This window comes from Rattus norvegicus, chromosome 13 (genome assembly GCF_021556685.1).
Source record: "Rattus norvegicus strain SHRSP/BbbUtx chromosome 13, alternate assembly SHRSP_T2T, whole genome shotgun sequence".
Lineage (NCBI taxonomy): Eukaryota > Metazoa > Chordata > Mammalia > Rodentia > Muridae > Rattus > Rattus norvegicus.
Genome location: NC_141546.1, coordinates 43,005,527 through 43,025,910, shown reverse-complemented (window position 1 = coordinate 43,025,910; position 20,384 = coordinate 43,005,527). Strand labels below are relative to the sequence as shown.

The 20,384-nt window shown below is 42.7% G+C and overlaps 1 pseudogene; it reads left to right on the top strand.

Annotated features, from left to right (window-relative positions):
• The first annotated feature begins 1,199 nt into the window (after nucleotides 1-1,199).
• On the top strand, nucleotides 1,200-2,197 carry Gapdh-ps26 (Glyceraldehyde-3-phosphate dehydrogenase, pseudogene 26; annotated as a pseudogene).
• Nucleotides 2,198-20,384: the final 18,187 nt, after the last annotated feature.

The following is a 20,384-nucleotide window of genomic DNA, read 5'->3' as shown; positions in this document are numbered from 1 at the left end:
TGTGGTGGTTTAAATGAGATGCCTTAAAGTCTTGGCCTTAAAGTCTTCAGATATTTGGTCACCAGTTGATGGATCTTTGGGGAAGATTAGAAAGTGTCGCTTTGCTGGAAAAGTTGCAAATCCAGGGACAAACTTCAGGTTTCCAAAAACTTGTGTCAGTCCCAATGTGCTCTCTTGCCTCCTGTGGGTTCAAGATGTGAGCTGCCAGCTGCTACTCCAGCTGTTTCTGCCACCATGCTTTTGTTCTGTTGTCACAGATCCTAACTTTCTGAAACTCTAAACCCAGTTAAATAATTTTATAACTAACTTTGGTGTTTCATAATAGCAATAGAAGTAACTAATATATTTGGGCTGTGGACATAGCTCATCTAATGGAGTGCATGCCTAACATGCGCAAAGGCCTGGGTTTCATCTGTAACAGTGTACAAACCAGTATGGTGGCACATGCTTATAATCTCAGCATTCATTGGGTAAAGGCAGAGAGATCAAATCTTCAAGGTCACCATCAGCTGCATGGTGAGTTCAAGGCCAAACTAGGCTACAGGAGACCTGATTCAGTAACTAAATGGACTAGATATAGATAGATAGATAGATAGATAGATAGATAGATAGATAGATAGATAGATAGATAGATAGATAGATAGATAGATGGATAAGGGGAGAGAGAGGGAGAGAGGAAGAGAGAGAGAAAAAGAGAGGAGGAAAGGGAGAGGGAGGGGGGGCTAAGTGTGATAGCTTCTACATTCTGTGTATGTCCCATAGGCTGCCATTAGTTACTGAACTCTTAAAACTGGTATTGTGACATTACAAAACTGCTTTGCGGCAATTTTATAAACCTTTACAGTGTAGTATGTGTTACTTTTCTGAGGCAAACCAAAGGTATATTTCTCAAAATTCTGCTGCCTTCAGCAGCATTTGATGGATAATTTTTATACATTTGAAATAGATAGAGATAAGCAGATTGCAGCTTGGTTTTGGTTACTATTTTTTAATTATAAACCATGTACCAAGTTTCTGGTCAAGACTGTGTAGGATAAGTTGAACATGATTGCATTCTATTAGCCAATGTGTGTTTCCTATGCATATAGTTACATTGGCATAAAGTTCTAAACCATCAAAAAAAAAAGAAAATGAAAGAATTGATATAGTCCGCTCTCTGCTCCTCCGGGTTCCACACTCAGCCTCATCTGGTAGACAAGATGGTGAAGGTCAATGTGAACAGATTTGGCTGTATTGGGCACCTAGTTATCAGGGCTGCCTTCTGCTCTGCATCTGGCAAAGTGGACATTGTTGCCATCAATGACCTCTTCACTGACCTCAACTACATGGTCTACCTGTTCCAGTAGGACTCCACCCATGGCAAATTCAACAGCACAGTCAAGGCTGAGAGTGGGAAGCTTGTATCAGTGGGAAGCCTATCACCATCTTCCAGAAGCGAGATCCAGCTAACATCAAATAGGGTGATGCTGGTGCTGAGTATGTCATGGAGTCTACTGGTATCTTCACCACCATGAGAAGGCTGGGGCTCACTTGAAGGGTGGGGACAAAGGGTCATCATCTCTGCCCCTTTGGCCGATGCCCCCATGTTTGTGATGGGTGTGAACCATGAGGAATATGACTACTCACTCAAGATTGTCAGCAATGCATCCTGCACCACCAACTGCTTAGCCCCCCTGGCCAAGGTCATCCATGACAACTTTTGCAATGTGGAAGGACTCATGACCATGGTCTATGCCATCACTGCCACTCAGAAGACTATGAATGGCCCCTTTGGAAAGCTGTGGTGTGATGGCCATGGAGTATCTCAAAACGTCATCCCTGCATCCACTGCTGCTACCAAGGCTGTAGGCAAGGTCATTCCAGACCTGAATGGGAAACTTACTGGCATGGCCTTCCATGTTCCTACCTCCAATGTATCTGTTGTGGATCTGACATGCTGCCTGGAGAAACCTGCCAAGTATGATGACATCAAGAAGGTGGTGAAGCAGGCATCTGAGGGCCCACTAAAAGGCACCATGGGCTACACTGAGGACCAGGTTGTCTCCTGCAACTTCAACAGCAACTCCCACTCTGCCACCTTTGATGCTGGGCTGGCATTGCTCTCAATGACAACTTTGTAAAGCTCATTTCCTGGTATGACAATGAATACAGCAACAGGGTAGTGTACCTCATGGCCTTCATGGCCTCCAAGGAGTAAGAAACCCCAACAAGGATACAGAGAGCAAGAGAGAGGTCCTCAGTTGCTGAGGAGTCCCCATCCCAACTCAGCCCCCAACACTGAGCATTTCCCTCACAATTTCCATTCCATACCCCATAATAACAGGAGAGGCCTAGGGAGCCCTCCCTACTTTCTTGATTACCATCAATAAAGTTTGCTGCACCCCCCCCAAAAAAAGAATTGATGTAGTCTATGTAAACAAGACAGGCAGAGGTTCTTCTCAGCTCAGACAAGAAAACAGTAACATCTATAAATGATAGCATTGACGTGTAGCTTGCAGCATCATTCTGAGAATCAAGTGTTACACACTTTGAAAAACAGTGCACAAAGTTCAGACTCAACAAGTACAAATTAATTTCTTTTTGTTGCCATCCATACTTCCAAGAAGGCTTTTCAAGCCCTTCCTACCCCAAATCTTTGACCCTTCCCTGGCTCCAATTTCTATTCCACCCCTTTTCTCTTCTCCTCATCCAACATCACAACACTTGCTTAGCTGTCTAATCCTGTCTTGTTTTGATGGTTGTATAGATGGTTTTCATTGATCCTACCTACTTTCTGTGTGGCAGGTATGGTTATGACACGTAATCCTGCTCACAGCCACTGTTATCCCCAGGGAGAATGTAGTATGCTTGTGTTACAGGTGACAAAATGAAGCTTAGTGAAGGGAAACAAATGTGTCCAGGAGTTGAAAAATGTGAACTCAAGGCTCTGGAGAGTTATCTCAGTCAATAAACATGAATCAATAAATACAACACACAAACATGAAGTCCTGAGTTCAGACTCCAGAACCCACATTAAAAAGAAATGTGTGGTGCAAGTGGAGACGTGTGTCCCTGGGGTCTCACTGTCCAATCAGGCTGCTGAATTGTAAGTGCCAAATAAAAATGAGACCCTCTCTCAAAAGCACAGTGGACACTGCCCTGGAAAACACGAGTAATTACACATGAGGTTACACACACACACACACACACACACACACACACACACACACGCACGCACGCACACACCTACAAACTTCAGAGCTAGAAAATCCAGTTCATTATGAGTCCAGAATCTGTGTTCTTAACTGTTTCTTCCTGCTAAATGTACAAGGATGAATATAGATATAGATATAGATGTAGAGATAGAGATAGAGATATATACATTTCACACAGAAGCTATGTTTTTAACTATATCTTAGTGTTAAACATGCAAAGATGAGTAAATATCATAAAGGATGAATATATCATAAAATTTGGGTATTTCTCATAGATTAAGAACTCCAGGACAGCCACCTCCTCTAACCCATTCCCTGATAACACACCACACACTTTTGATGTACTTGTATTACTTCACTCATTGCTCTGACAAAACAACCAGCAAAAGCAGCTTAGGGGAGGAAGAATTTACCTTGGTGCACAGTCCTAGGGCTCAGTCCTCTGTGGTGGGGAAGGTGTGGTAGGTAGCAGGAGCATGAGGCAGCTGATCATGCTGTCCCTTTGATCATGAAGCAGAAAGAGACAGACTCTGGTGCTTAGCTCAGCTGTTGCTCCTTTTATTCAGTCAGAACCTCCGCCCATGGGATGGTGCTTCCCACAATTTGAGTGGGTCTCCCCTCCTCCAGTAACCCAAACTAGAAACAGTCTCTCACAGACTTGCCCAGGGACTTTCCCCCTAGATGATTCTAGGTCCAGTAAGATGACCATTACTATGAACTATCACATTCTGTGAGCCTCCCAGAGGCCCCAGGTGCACAAATAGGCAAGAGAGCTTCTTCTTAACCCAAAGAGACTCAAGAACAGAGACCTAGATATGATGTCTACCTAGAGATAGACAACATGATATAAGGTATCCTATTCCCTGGGGAGAGTCACCAAATGTGAGTGCCATCGGAGAACCAAAGAAGACCACCAGGAGTGTGAAGGAACAGAACTGGAACTATTCCTGAAGACCCACAAAGAGTTCCTTAAAGACTGGATTCAGTAGGAAAGGTGACAGGCAGTAACATCAACACAGACAAAATGGAGGAAATGTCAGAGACAAAGTCAGACAATAGAGTGGTAAGGGCAGAGTTGGTGCAAAAAAAACGTTCTTCCAGTTGACAACAATTCAGAGCACTCGATTTTGAAGAAGTGGCTAGGAGTTTTAAAGGGAGGATATGAGATAATTAGGAATTGGGATAAACTATGGAAACCCAGTGAGGATTTCCAACAAGCTACTAGAGCTGGCCTTCTGCCCTCACAGCGGCAAAGAGATAGGGATTCCCAGGGCTTGGGTGTTGGCTGTAACAGATGGTAAATCTGTTGTTTGAGTTTTCTCCTGTGCTGTAAGGGATCATCCTGGGGACATTAGAAATGTGGCCTTCAGCTGTTAGAAACTATATTGGGGTTTGCACTTGAGACAGTTACACCACTATGTAGCCCAGGCTGATCTGGAATTCATTCTCCTGCCTCAACTTCCTAAGTGCTGAGATTACAGCCATGATCTCCACAAGAAGCATCATTTTTTAAGTATGTATAGGGCCAGTATTGAAGTCAACTTGAGAAGAAGGCTTTGAGGAGGCTGGAGTTTGGTCGAGGGGAACTCTTATTGGAGAGTTTGGCAAAGTGCTTGACATAGGAGAACCGTATGGATGAATGAAAGGGTTTGAATACCAGGCTGGTAGTAGTCTGGGACTCTCCTAGAGGGAAAAGAAAGAGCAGGCCAAGTTTGCCCAGGAGAAGGAGCATTCAGTGAGAGAATAGAGAATATGGAATGAAGAGGAGCTATCTAAGAGTCATCTAATTTGGAAGGAGACACTGGGAACCCTTGGGGACATTGTTGAGCAGAAGTTGATGTGTGAGCATTTCCAAGCTTGGCTGGTTATTTGCTAGGTCAGGTTTTATGATATGTTCCCTGACCTGAGTCTGGCACTGTATCTGGGCATTGTAGACAGTGGCTCAGGATGTCTGAGGTGACATGAATCTGCTCCCTCTGCTTTAGAAACTCCAAACACACAACACTGTGCTTTGTGAATTGTTCAAGAAAACTAAGGCCTACTCACTGCTTATGTTAGTGAGGATTCTCCAGGGCAATGAAGTTGATGAAACATATATATAATTATGAGGGTTGGTTTAACTAAATTGGCTTCTAAGACTGTAAAGTCCCACAATGGTCTTCTACAGCCTGGAGAACTTGGAAAATGAGTAGCTATTCAGTTCAAAAAGCTGGAAGCTCAGGACAAAAGGGACTAATAATGCCAACCCAATAGCAGGCTGAAGTCTTGGAACCTACCTAGAGAGTTCCTGGTGTGATTCCAGTTTAGAAGGACCGAGTGTGTAGAGTTTGATGTCTACAGGTAACCACAGCAGAAACACATATGCATCCACTAATTAAAAAACCCCAGCCAATTGAACAATTCAATTCACACTCAAGGTGGATCTTTCTTACTTAGTAGACTGAGCCAAACATGAACTAGCCTTAGAAACATCCTCACAGACACAAAGAGTGTTCTTGGCCAATTGCCAAGCTCTCTCAGCCCAGTCAAGGTGACAGTCAAGATTCATAATCACACTGCTCTAACTACATTTGAAGATCTGGAGAGGTAGCTCAGGGTGTAAACTGCCTGCTTCCCAGGCAAGAAGATTTGAATTGGATCCTGACCTGAGAGTGCCACACTGGTAATCCCAGCACTGGAGAGGTAGAGGCAGGCAGATCCCTGGAACTCCAGCCTCTCTAGCTGAATCATTGTGTTTCTGGTTCATTAAGGTATCGTATCCAAAAAGGTTAAGGACCAAGAAGAGATCAAGGAATACACTTGAAGTTTACCTCTGGCCTCCACACACATGCACAGGACACCTTCATGAACACACACTCGCACCCACATGAGCACATATGTACAGAACACACACACACAAAGAAGGTCTGATACTTCTTCCAGAGGCAACACTCACTTGAAATTCCATTTTTTTTTCTTTTCTTTTTTTCAGAGCTGGGCCAGGGCCTTGCACTTGCTAGGCAAGCGCTCTACCACTGAGCTAAATCCCCAACCCTGAAATTCCATTTTTATCAATACCATCCAGTGCCCTTATGCTTGGAAGCTGACTTTCTTAATTCTTAATCTTCTCTAACAAACATGTACAGAAACATTGCCATGTTCAGAGAGGTTTAGGGAGATTTAAGTGAGATATGGTGTGTGGAAACTCCTTCATAAGGTACATAAAATCTATCAAAAATGTGGGAGTAGCTACTCTCATTATTGTAGTGGTTTTTTGGGTTTTTTTTTTCTATTTTCTATTAAGCACAGAAAAGAAGCAGGATTTTATCCATAGTGCTTAAAGGTCAGCATCCCAAAATGTTTCCTCTGGGTTAGCTTTTCAGGTGAAATAAACAAACATGAAGACTGTCACATAAATAGAAGCTGACCCTGGGTCCTTTAGACTCATGTAATGGCCACTCGGAGCATTCTGTAAAAACAAAGCAGACGACCAAAAAATGCTTGTATTGCCCCTGGGTGCTATCCATCAAAGGGAAAGCCTAACCCCAGATTTTATTTCCTGTGTTAGGGCCAAAAGAAGGAGAACAAAACCAATTAAGGAAAACATAATCGATTTCAAAAATCCCTGAATGTGGGGCATCATTCTTTTTCCTTTCCAGGGGAGCTTTATCACTATCAAGTGTGGTTAACGGTGCCAAGCTAAAACATTTATTTATTAATGTTAAAGAATATGCTCTTCTCCTGAAGTCTCCGGAATGAGGTATAATCAAATCCCTCTGTAAAATATTGATAGCAGGTTATTGCCGTAGCACTGAGAGAAATCTAAATGAGTGCCACAGCAAGACTTCCCCAGATTACTGGGAGCTGGGCAATGGCTCAATGGGTAAAAGCACTTACTGTGCAAGAATGGAGACCTGAGTTCAAATCCCCAGTGTCCGTGTAAAAGGCACACTAGTAACTCCCGCACTGGAGTAGCAGAGATGAAAACAGAAGAATGGCTGGGGTTCTTTGACAAACTGGTCTAGTTGAAAGACAGTGAGCACCATGTTCTGTGAGAAATGTTGTCTGAAGGAAATATGGTGAAAGTAAGAGCAGAAGGCAGCTGACATCTACCTATGGTCAACATAGATGTCCATGTGTCCACTCTCATGCATACACACTCAAAACAATAGATGCCAGCTCAGTCTGGGGCCTGTAAAAGAGAATATATGAAAATTCGGTGCATCACGCTTAAAATCTAGGGCAGTGACCCAGCCACTATTCCCACCATGCAGGTGTCACTACCCCAGACACCCAGGCAACTCCTCTTGGATTCAGACCCAACACATTCTGACTTTGCCCTCCTGCACACTGTCAGGTTTGACCTCTCTAGGGTTCTGATGTTCTCCACTGTGAAGAGGGAAGAGAATATTGTCCCCAGCCCCACAGGATTGTTTTGAAGGTCAAAGGAAAAACACAGCCCTTAGTTTAGTATGTAAGAAAGCACTCAAGAGTTTTCCCTCTCTTTTCTCCGAATCCCAAGCCCCTGACACTCTTCTAGGTTGTAATCACTGAGCAGAGAGTGTTGAGGATGGAGGGGTAAGAGACAGGAGGATCCCTGGAGCTTACTGACCAGCCAATGTAGCCTAATCAGTAAACTCCAGATACCAATAAAGAAAAAAAAAATCAAGTGTATGGCCTCTGAGGAACAACATCCTGGCAAGCACAACACACACACACACACACACACACACACACACACACACACACACACACATATTTTTCGGCTACTTTATCAAGTTCCCTACCACCCTTTTTACCCCATTCCACTCTGCCAACCTCCCAAGAAGAAGGTTAAAAAAAATGAGGCTTCCATCTCATTAGACTACTTCCTGCTTATTAGGGGTATCAAGTTCCTTGGAGCAAGTACAATCTTCACTGGCTGGATATCTCCACCCATTCAGCGAACCAGAAACCCAGCAAACCAGCAACAAGAACCACAGCCGGGTGAGCAGCAGCCACCACCTCTCTCCAGGCTCTAGCATTTTTATACTTTCTGAAGAGCCCCCCCCCCCCCCCCGCAGTATTCCAAATGTAAACTGTCTTCAGCTGGCAAAATCACGCCCCTGCCAGAGCACGAGACACATGATAGTCAGTGGCTGTGGACAATCTAAAGCGCCCATATCACACACCTGGAATTAAAACAAACATCTGCAGAACATTTCTGGGTTTTTAAAGAAACTAAAATTTTCGCTACACACACACGCACACACACACACACACACACACACACACACACACACACACACACACACACACAGTTGAACAATGCTATAATTTTCCCCCTTTGTATTCCACTGACCTACTTCCTTGGGTGTCCAGGAAAACTGAGGTGAGGTAGGCCTAGCCACACCTCAAGCTTTTGCAGCCCACGAGCATGTCAATCAAACTGCCAGGAAGCCATTCTCATCTCCTCAGATCTAGGTCCAATGGAGGGAACTGCAGGACAGAGGTAATAATGTGGAGACTCTCTATCGCTTGTTTTGAAGTACTTTTCTCTGACTCTTCTAGGTCAAACGTGAACCAACATTCCCAGTAATTTAACTTTGAGATTAATATTTCTGACTGTTCTCTTTTCAGCTTCTAAATGATTTTAATAGAAAATGTGTTAGGGTTTCCATCACCGTGACAAAGTAGCTGATGTGGCAATTTAAAAAAAAAAAAAACAAAGATTTATTTTTCACTCACATTTTCCGTCACGGGACTAGAAAGGGGTAAGTAACATGATCATGAGAAACTTGTGGGGGGAAAGGGTTTGTTTCTCTTACTTCTAGGGACTCAAGCAGGGCAGGAACCTGGAGGCAGCATCTGATACAGAGGCTGTGGACAGACACAGGTTACTGAAGCTCCTCATGCCTGATCTTGCCTTTGAACTAATTCCTGATGGCACATGGTATACTAGAGGTCTGGATAAATGTCAGCGGTTATCAGTGCTTCCTACATCCAGTGGGCTGAGCAACTTCCAGAGTCTCAGACTCAGACACCACCTGTTGGACCACCCAGCCCCTGTAGTGTAAACTAATCTAGTAAAACCGCTCACATGATACATATTCGTTCTATCTGTTCTGTTCTTCTGCGAAACTGTAGATAACACATTGCTCAAAGGTATGTCCTTAATAGTAGATTTGGGTAGTGTAAAAAAAAAAAAGCAGGATTTTAAAATGTTTAAACTAGGCATAATGGGTACACCTGTAAGCCCAGCACTCAGAAAGAAGACGTGAGATTTATGAATTTGAAGCCAGTTTAGGCTACAAAGTGAGACCTTATTTGAGAGAAAGAAAGAGAGGGGGGGGAGGGAAGGAGGGAGTGAGAGAAGAGGGAGGAAAAGGTCCCACTATACTATTGCTTCAGGAATATCTCTGTTTTCTTCTCTTGTAATTATCCTTTTGTTAACTGTAGACTCAACAGCCAGATGTATTGGCTTATCTCCTCCTGCCTAGATTCCTAAAAGATGAAACAAAACAATTACTGCTAAAGGAAAGAATTATACAAATCATGCCTCTTTAATGAAGACACAGGAATAGAAACTGTATTATCTAGCACAGAAGGTTGTAAGTCTGTCCTGTAAGTAACTCCGGGGAGAATGAATGGGATAGGCTTGGACCGGGTGTGAGGGGCAAGGTTTCCAACTCTCACCCTGTGTTAGTTACTTTTCTGTTGCTGTCATAAAATACAGTGAGTAAAGCCAACTTAAAGAAGGAAGGGTGTTTTAGCTCACAGTTCCAAAAGGATAGAATCCAGTGTGGTGGGAAAGCATGGCAGCAAGACCGGGGGACAATGAGATCATATCTTATCCTCACATGAAAAACAAAGACAGGAAACAGGAAGTGAAAGTAAGGCTACAAACCCTCAAAGCCCAACATGAGTAAGAGGCTCCACCTCCTAAAGGTCCCAAAACCTTCCTGAACATCACCACCAAATGGGGACACATGAGTTTCTGGGGACCATTTCTCAATTCAAACCCCAACACACTCGTTTAAGCAAGCAAACAATCTCAGGAAATTTTTCTGTATGGGTCTCAGTTTATCATATGTAAAATTGGGAGCCTATAACATAAAATCATAGGCAGTTCATATTTACTCAAAAGACTCCAAGTCAACAGATCTCGGAGATATCTGTACATGAGTGGTTACTGAAGTACTCTCCATGGGAGTACAAGCTATAGAACTAACCAAGGTGTCCAACTACAGGGGAGTGAATAAAAAAATTGTGGATTACATACACAGAGAAATTTTTTGCAGTCATGAAAAGGATGAAATTGGGTCCTTGGAAGAAAAATGAATGCCACCTGAGACAACCATATTGTAAAATTTAAGTCACTATCAGATAGGCAACTATCACATTTTCCCTCATTTGTGAGTCTGAGAATTCATAGATGCATAAATACCACGAATGTATCCAATAAATAGATGGATGAAGGGAGAAGAGCTGAGGGAAGGTGGGCCAGGACAGGCTCAAAGCACATTAGATACTTGCATGAACATGACCTCCTATAAGTATCTTAGTTACAGTTCTCCTGCTGTGACAAAGTAACATGGCCATAAGCAGCCTGGGGAGGGAAGCGTCTACCTCTTTCTCCTTATGCTTCCAGGTCACAGTCCATCACTAAGGGAGGTGAAGGCAAGAACTCGAGCAGGGTAGGACCTGCAGGCAGGATCTGATGGAGGAGTGCTGCTTCCTGGCTTGTTCCTCATGGATTGCTCAGTCTGTTCTCCTCGGGCATCCAAGACCACCATCGCAGAGGTGGCACAGCCCACAATGAGTTGGATCCTCCCATATCAGTCACCAATCAAGAAGGTTTTCCCACAAGCCAACCTGGTATGAGTCTTTTCTCAGTTGAGGGTCCATCTTCTAAAATGACTTTGACTTGTGTCAGGTTGACATAAAGCTAACCAATACAGTAACCTGTGTAATAATAAAGATACTAACACCTTTCATCATAGTGTAGGATGACGGTGCTGGACAGCCACCATGTCTGTGGGTATGTTTCCTGTCCTGTACAATCATGCAATTAATTCTCAAAGATGCCTTGTGAGAGTTTACCAAATCCATTCACGGTAATTTCAGAGCAGTACCTGGCCTGTTCATAAAAGCTGTGATAGTGTTCTCCAAAACATCTTCTGATCATACATCATTCGACTCTTTGACTCTGATACCTGCCCCAGAGTTTTTGATACTCTTAGAATCCATTGCTGAGATTTCTTTTAAAGTGAACAGAGAAAGAAAACATTGAAATTTAATAATCATTTTTTCTCTATAAATAGAAGAATGGGACATTAAAAGCGACAGAAGTTTTCATTTGATGTAAAATAGTATGGTTTTCATGTAGTAAAATCCTTTAAAAATAAGAAAATGCTTTACCTTTCGAGAGAGGAAGAAAGCTGTGCCCATGCAATAACTGTTCATATGTATTAGAGATCATAATCTCAATTTATTAATCCCACTCCCAATGTCACTGTAAGGCAGAGGACATCCCTTGTTGACAGGTGAGGAAGCTGAGGCTCAAGGAAGCTCACTTCAGTGACAGTCATGTGGCTCTGCTAAGGCAGACTCAGGCTGCAAACCAGCAAGAGAGCTCTACCCATACCCACTCACTAGTCCAAGGCTGACTCAGGCTGCAGACACTCCCAGGGGTAGTGGATTCTTTAAAAAAGTCATTTTTTAAAATAAAGCAAATTCTGATTAAATGCACTAGTAGAACTAGTAGTGCTGCTGCCATAGCATGGAGAGATTGAGCTGGTGCCCAGGTGGACACTTCACCCCTACATTCTGGTCTTTTTGGTGTGGGAAGATATTCTGCCGACTACCAGAAGAGAAACATGGTCATCAACCCAGCTACAAATCCTTTGGCCTACAATTCGTCCTACCTGTTTGATATTCTAGAGCAATGGTGGCACAGAACTTGTGGGAGAAACCAACCAATATCTGGTTTGACCTAAGGTCCACAAGAAGGAACCAATACTCAATACTGCTTGGATATCCAAGAACTAGAAACTAAATAGTCAAGAGACCTAGGATAAAACAAAACATTACTAGTCTTTTTTAAAAAAAAATCAAAATTTCAAATGATCATTAATCATTTTAAAATTCATTAAAATTATTTGATGTAACTGAATTCTGCTATTCTCATAGATGGGAGCCTTATTCAGCTCTCCTCAGAGGGCTTTTCTCTGGCAGCAGATGGGAACAGATGCAGAGATCTACAGCCCAATGCTATGTGGAGAGGGAGAGTCTAAATTAGAGGTCTCCACCAAATTCCTTCCCCTTGGAGCTCAGGGAATCCTACAGAAGAAGAGACAGAAAGAGAGTAAGGGCCAGAGAGGATGGAGGACACCATGAGATAAAGCCCTCTGAACCAACTAAGCAAGGTGTATGTAAGCTCAACACTGAAGCAGCAAGGACAGGGCCCACATGGGTCTGTATATTACAGCTGTCAGCCTAATATCTGGGGGGACTCCTGACTATGTGAAACAGTGGGTCTCTGACTTTTGGGTCATTGGGTCTTTTTCCTGTTGCCATTGGGTCCTTTCTCCCATTGGGTTGCCATATCCAACGTTGATAAAGTAGTTTGTGCATCATCTCAACACATTGGCTTTTGTCACATTTGATTGTTATCTCGTAGAAGCATGTTCTTTTCTAATGAGAGAGAGAAAGGCAGTAAATATGGAGGGGAAGGAAGGCAGACAGGAGGAACTGGGAAGAGTAGAGGGAAGAGAAATTATAATCAGGATATATCATATAAGAAAAGAATTCATTTTCAATAAAAATCATTTTGTATTTTAATAAAATGAATTATAATTTAAGTTCACTAATAGAATTTTGTTGTTCTGCTATTTCCTCAAATTAAAAAAAAAATACCTAGTGGAGGGGAAAGGACGCTCAAGGTTCAAGGAAAGAACTTACCAGGTTCATGAAATACAGAAATGTATAAATATCAAGAGGCCCTTCCCCAAGGTTATACAAGAAGTAAGAACTGTTGAGGAGAGAGCGTTCTTCTGTGGGGCTGTCTGCAAGCCCTGCAGGAATGAAGAGGATGTATGACATATAATAACTTTCCTAAGTTATGGCCCATGATGGGATGGGATTTTCAGTAACGTAGGTATGTTTCAGTCAGTCACGCTCCAGTGTGTAACCCTCACCCTCACTCTTGTAGCAGGCCCCCACCAATGTTCCTGGAGCCAATTCCTTATCCACATTTATAAAAGCCAACCCCCAGCCAATATTCCTATAGTTAGCACTTCATCCCTACTTCTTGTAAGTAATTCCTCATTCATGTTCATGTGAATAATTCCACAGTCATGCTCCTGGAGTAACCCCTAACTCCTGCTCCTGCAAGTGATCCCAACCCCTGCTCCTGTGTGCAACCCCTCACCCCTGCTTCTGTGACCCTTCACCTCTGCTTCTGTAACTGCTCCCAAGCTTACTGGTTTGCTAAGCTACATGGGTGGAATCATTTCTTGGGTCTGTTGTTGGTACCATATGTGAGTTGAAATAGAAACTATGTCTCCTCAAGAAAAGCCACACGACAAACATGCTGTCGATAAGAACCCCATAAGAACAGTATCAACTAACTAGACCACCCAGAGCTTCCAGGGACTAAACCACCAACCAAAGAGTATACATGGAAGGAGATAGGACTCCAGACACATATATAGCAGAGGAGGGCCTTATCTGATATCAATGGAGGGGAGGGAGGCTTGATGCCCGAACATAGGGAGATATAGAGGGGTGAGGCAGGAGTAGGTGATTGGGTGAAAGAGCACCCTCATAGAGGCAAAGGGGGATGGGGAGAGGAGTGATTGGATGGGGGGCTGGTGGAGGGGTAACTGGGAAAGGGGTATCATTTTATATGCAAATAATTAACAAAAGGAAAGAAAAAAGAAAGAAAGAAAGAAAGAAAGAAAGAAAGAAAGAAAGAAAGAAAGAAGGAAAGAAGGAAAGAAAGAAAGGAAAGAAAAGAAAGAAACATAGAAAGAAGCATAGATAGATAAAAGATAGAAAGAAAAAAGAACTCTTGTAAGTCTTGCAATGAAACAACAACAAAAATGCTTTGAAAATCCTATATACTTTTCATGACTTAATACCAATAACAGGACAGGGGACTGTTGTCACACTGAAAGGACTAAGATAGAATCATAGTCCAGGAGATACACCAGAATCGGAAATCAGCCAATGTGGCTTTCAGAGCTAATTGTTGACACCGGTGACAGAAGAGATCTGTCATCTCAAATCTGAATAGAGACACATTAGACATACTTCACAGCCTGTGGTCAAAGCAAAATGCTGGGCTGTCCTCAATTGCTTGTTCTCGCTTGAATAAAGTTTCTCCAAAGTGTTTTTAATGGACCTATGTACAACGCTGCAGCTACTACTCACAGCAAAGTACTGAAAACTACTAATACGATGTGATACATTCTGAAAGCATTCTCTTTTTTTTTTAATTTTTCCCCTAACCCTTCCCCCTCCCCTTCTGTATGGATGTTCCCCACCTCATCCTCCCCCCATTACCACCCTCCCCCCAACAATCACAATCATGTTCACTGGGGGTTCAGTCTTGGCAGGACCAAGGGCTTCCCCTTCCACTGGTGCTCTTACTAGGCTATTCATTGCTACCTATGAGGTTGGAGCCCAGGGTCAGTCCATGTATAGTCTTTGGGTCTTGGCTTAGTCCCTGGAAGCTCTGGTTGGTTGGCATTATTGTTCACATGGGGTCTCGAGCTCCTTCAAGCTCTTCCAGTCCTTTCTCTGATTCCTTCAACGGGGGTCCTGTTCTCAGTTCAGTGGTTTGCTGCTGGCATTCGCCTATGTATTTGCTGTATTCTGGCTGTGTCTCTCAGGAGAGATCTACATCCGGTTCCTGACGGCCTGCACTTCTTTGCTTCATCCATCTTATCTAGTTTGGTCGCTGTATATGTATGGGCCACATGTGGGGCAGGCTCTGAATGGGTGTCTCTTCAGTCTCTGTTCTAAACTTTGCCTCCCTATTCCCTCCCAAGGGTATTCTTGTTTCCCTTTTAAAGAAGGAATGAAGCATTTGCATTTTGGTCATCCTTCTTGAGTTTCATGTGTTCTGTGCATCTTGGGTAATTCGAGCATTTGGGCTAATATCTGCTTATGTGATACATTCTTAAAGCATTCTCAACACACATTAAAGATTAGATTTTTTAATGCTGAAATGGCATACAAATTCGAATTCTCATATTTTTGGAAGCATCCTTCTTTCCCAACTCCTGCCAGCCCTGTGCACAGCTAATAAAAACTTAATGGTACTGGTTCTCTTGCTCCAGGACAGAGTTATGACCAAGCATCTCCAGGACCTGAGCTCAAGACAGACAGGCAGGTGTCTCACCAAGGGTGTGCCCACTCAGTCCTTACTCCTGCTTCAGAATTCCTCTGCCAGCACTGTAGCATATTACACAGTGAACTCTTCAGCAAAATGATTGCTGAGGAAGGGCAGGATCCCTGTACTTGTGTACAGTTAGCTAGACAAACTGTGAGACCCAGCACAAAAAAAGAAAAATGGTACCCTTGCTCAAGAAAGCTGGTGAAAGTAACATTAAAGGACTCCATGTCTGTCTTGTGTTCTGTGGTCTCTCTCATTTATATACTCAATTTATATACATATATATGTGTATATATACTTGTCAGTATATTTTGCTATTTAATGTCATTCTTAGTAAAGAAAAAGTATGACTATAGTAACTACCAGGGAGGCTGGAAATGTTCATCTTTCTGTTGTGGAGTACCAGGAAGACTTCAGAGGAAAGTTACCCGGCTCAGGTACAGCCCTAACAAATTAAAGAGAATATGACAAAACTCAAATATCTCCTACTATGAAGTTACAGCAAAATTAGGGTTACCTGCGTGTTTTAGGTGTAGGGCACTGAAGGGGAGCTGCTTTCTCCTTGTGTGTAACACCTAAAAAGCCTTCCACTTAACCAATTGCAAACCAAATTGGATCCCAATAAAGTCCTTCAATCATGAGGAAAATGTTCCAGCGAGGGGATTTCTATGCTCGATAACAAACAAAACCAAGAGGAGAAAGAAGCGAGAAAGTAGGCTATTGATACAGAGAACGTTAGATGGAGGAAATTGCTGGGGTTTGTTCGCTCATATCCCCTTCTATGCATGAAGAGGTTGGCAAGATATTGTATCATAATTACGGATTCCCATAGCAGCTTGAGAATCAGCAGCTCCTATTGTTCTAAGGCTTTTGCTCATGAGATTCAAGATTATATCACACACACACACGCACACACACACACACACACACACACACAAAGATAGGGACTAATTACATTGCATATTTATACTTCCACAGCTCCCTCCATTACCCGTATAATTCCCCATGGGTTCTAATTAGCTCAATCAGGCTGGGAGGAGTACAAATTTAAGTAATTTTAAATAAATATAGGGTTTGCTACCGCCACAAAATCTGGCAAAATGCTTGCCTTACAACTACAACTTAGAACTGTAGTTTATCCTTCATTTCTGGAAGGGGAAAAAATACCCAACTGGATAGCATTTTTATTGTGCTTAGATTTAATCAAGGATAATAGTTTCTTTTTTAATGTTTGTAATTGAAATAGAATTACATTGCTTAAATAATACTAACCTAGCTGTTTTGCATTTAGGTGGTTTCTTGCAATCGGATGAGGAGAAAGACCCTACTTGGTTTAAATTTTTTGCTGAGCTCTCAAGTCACAGCTCTGAAGGTAGCATCCAATAATGTCCCCATTCTCCTTCCTCCCCAGTTCATAATCAGCATGACCCAGAAGTCATTGCCTGTGCAGGATATAATGGACTGCGTAAGAAAAGCGATACACTCTGGGAAGATGGGTTTAATTACTCTAGGCACTCTTCTATGGATTCAAATTGAAGAAAGAGTGTGGCTCTGTAAAATGAAAATACCTAAGACTTCTCTCAACATAAAGAATGACAATGTCAGAGTCTCCCCTCCCTCCCACCAGCTCATTAGTAATTCATCTGGCTTCAGCATCTTGGGGCTAATCAGGGAGAGGGCCCCTGCAGCTGCACTTACAATCAGCTCAATGCCAAATGGCCTCCCTGGTGCAATCACCGTCCCCAAACCTCCAGATGACTCCTAATGAAGGGAATCATTTGGAAAGGAGCTGGCACACTATGACCAGGTCTGTAGCATCTCCTGGCTAGAGCTCTGGGGCTCACAGTGGCTCTCCTCTCCTGTCACAGACAGCCTGCTTTGGGGGATACGCCAAGGAGAGCATAGAGGAGAAAGATGCAGAGATGCAGAGATAGGCAGAGATGATTTGCGGAGTCCTACTTGCTCTCACTTTTGAAAAGACTCTTTCTAAACTTGAAACCATTGACTCGTCCCTGGAGTAATGATCTTCTCAGTCTGAGCATCCAGGAACTGCTTCGGAAACACGCTACCCCACTCACCCTCTCTCCAAATACAGCATTTTGTTAGCAACAGTATTTGATATTTTTTCTATTGCTGTGACAAATTCCCATGACGAAGGCAATATGCAGAGGGAACGATTTATTTGGGCTTACAGCTCCATGAGCACTGTGGTGGGGAAGCATTGCAGCAAGTAGCCAAAGCTCACAAACAAGAAGTAGAGAGAGTTCCCTGCTGAGAGCAGATGGCTTTTAAAACCTCAAAGCTCGAACTTACTAACATTCTTCCTCTAGGAAGGCCACATTCCTAAACCTACCTAAGAGTGTTACTACCTGGGCACCCAGCATTTAGATTCTGGAGAATCTGGGGGACATCTCATTCAAAAGACCCACAGTGACAAATGTGTAAATACTGGAGCCATGTATGGTGGCTCATACATGTAAGCCTAGCGTTCTGGAACCTAGAAGGCTGAGACAGAAGAATAAAGCATCTGAGGGCAGCCTAGATGACACTGATAGATTTGTGTGTTTGCTTTAAGTAGACGATAGATAGATAGATAGATAGATAGATAGATAGATAGATAGATACATGCATACATACATACATACATAGGCAGACATAGATACATAGATTCATAGATAAATTATAAATGTATGGTAGATAGCTAGATAGTAAGCCAGATAGACTAATAAAAGATGGATGGGTACATATATAGATAGATTATTAATAGATATATGATACATACATATATACACAATACTAGATAGGTAGTAAATACATTCAGACATACATGCATACATACATAGCAAGGGGTAGGTAGGAATAAAAAGAAAAGGTTGAAGATTTGTAGAAAGAAGAGTCTAACTAGCTCTGTAGTGTATGAGCTGTGTTCATACACTACATAAGTCATAAGTCATCACTTGGAACCGGCCCACACATTCTCCTCAGCATTTTTGTTGTTTTGTTGAAGGAGTCAGCAGCATGGCCTCCTCTTGAAGCTTCTTATACAATGAAGAGGTGCCTCACCTTTCACAGTTTGTCTCCTGGTTGACTATGCTAAACTCCCTGCATGTGCTAAACTTCAGTGTTTCATTCTAAGCTCCAGGAATGATGAATGCAAGCTATCCCTCAGCGGCATCATCTCAGGGAACGCTGCTCTGTTTCAGACCAGCAATATTTGTGCAATCACTTGGAGGCTTATTGCATTTTGTCCAAGTGCTTTATAAAAATGAGGAGGAAACAGAACAATGAACAAGCTGATACAAGGGATAACAAGAACAGGTCATATAGACTCAGCACCATTGAGACAAAGCTGCAAATCACCACGCAGCCTGAAGACAGAGAATCTTTCACCTTAATCAGATTCTCATTGGCTTTACACAGCTCAATTGTGTATTTAATTAATTGTGAAGAAAAAGAACACAATTAAAGAACGTGTACCAAATGCTGGCCATGAATCATAAATGACTGTGATTAAAGAACTGAGGTAAAATTAGGAATTTTATTACATTTTAACAGTCCTCAAATAGAACTTCTCCTAATGCCTTTATAGCCAATAAGTCAATCTAGTGTCTGGCTTTTCCACCCTTGCAGAAATTTCCAAGAATAGATGATGTATGAGAGGTGAGAACAACTTGTACTTCTGATCAAAAATGATGAGGACACAGACTCCAAACTGATTATCGATCTAAAAGGAATTTACTTAATGAAAATAAAACTCAATTAAGGAGAACTAACCACAAGCCTCTCAGTAAGACTACTTGAAAAAGTAACAACAAAGTTATTTCTGGCTGTGAATCTCATGATCGCAAAATTTTAAAGCAAATGGACCTTTGTGGAAAACTACTTGAAAAAACCAGTGGAGACCCTTAAAACAGCACAGCAGAATAAGAACTCCCAGAATTCATACCCTAGATGCACAGAACACATGAAACTCAAGAAGGATGACCAAAATGCGAATGCTTCACTCCTTCTTTAAAAGGGGAACAAGAATACCCTTGGCAGGTAATAGGGAGGCAAAGTTTAGAACAGAGGCAGAAGGAACACCCATTCAGAGCCTGTCCCACATGTGGCCCATACATATACAGCCACCAAACTAGATAAGATGGATGAAACAAAGAAGTGCAGGCTGACAGAAACTGGATATAGATCTCTCCTGAGAGACACAGCCAGAATACAGCAAATACATAGGCTAATGCCAGCAGCAAACCACTGAACTGAGAACAGGACCCCCGTTGAAGGAATCAGAGAAAGGACTGGAAGAGCTTGAAGGGGCTTGAGACCCCATATGAACAACAATGCCAACCAACCAGAGCTTCCAGTGACTAAGCCTCTACCCAAAGACTATACATGGACTGACCCTGGACTCTGACCTCATAGGTAGCAATGAATAGCCTAGTAAGAGCACCAGTGGAAGGGGAAGCCCTTGGTCCTGCCAAGACTGAACCCCCAGTGAACGTGATTGTTGGGGGGAGGGTGGTAATGGGGGGGAGGATGGGGAGGGCAAGCCCATATAAAAGGGGAGGGGGAGAGGCTAGGGGAGGTTGGAGAAAAACAATCGAAATGTAAATAAGAAATACTCAAGTTGATAAAGATTAAAAATAAAAAAAGAGCTCCCAGAATTCATATGGAGCAGCATCGTGAATGCATCACTAAGGTAAAGGCGCATGCAAAGCACCATAGAGCTAGAGGTCAGTCGCTAAGGTACCCGAAAACTAAGCATGAGGACTTGAGTTCAGGCAATCCTCAGAATGCATGTGAAACAGCTAGACATGGTGAGACACACTTGCCAT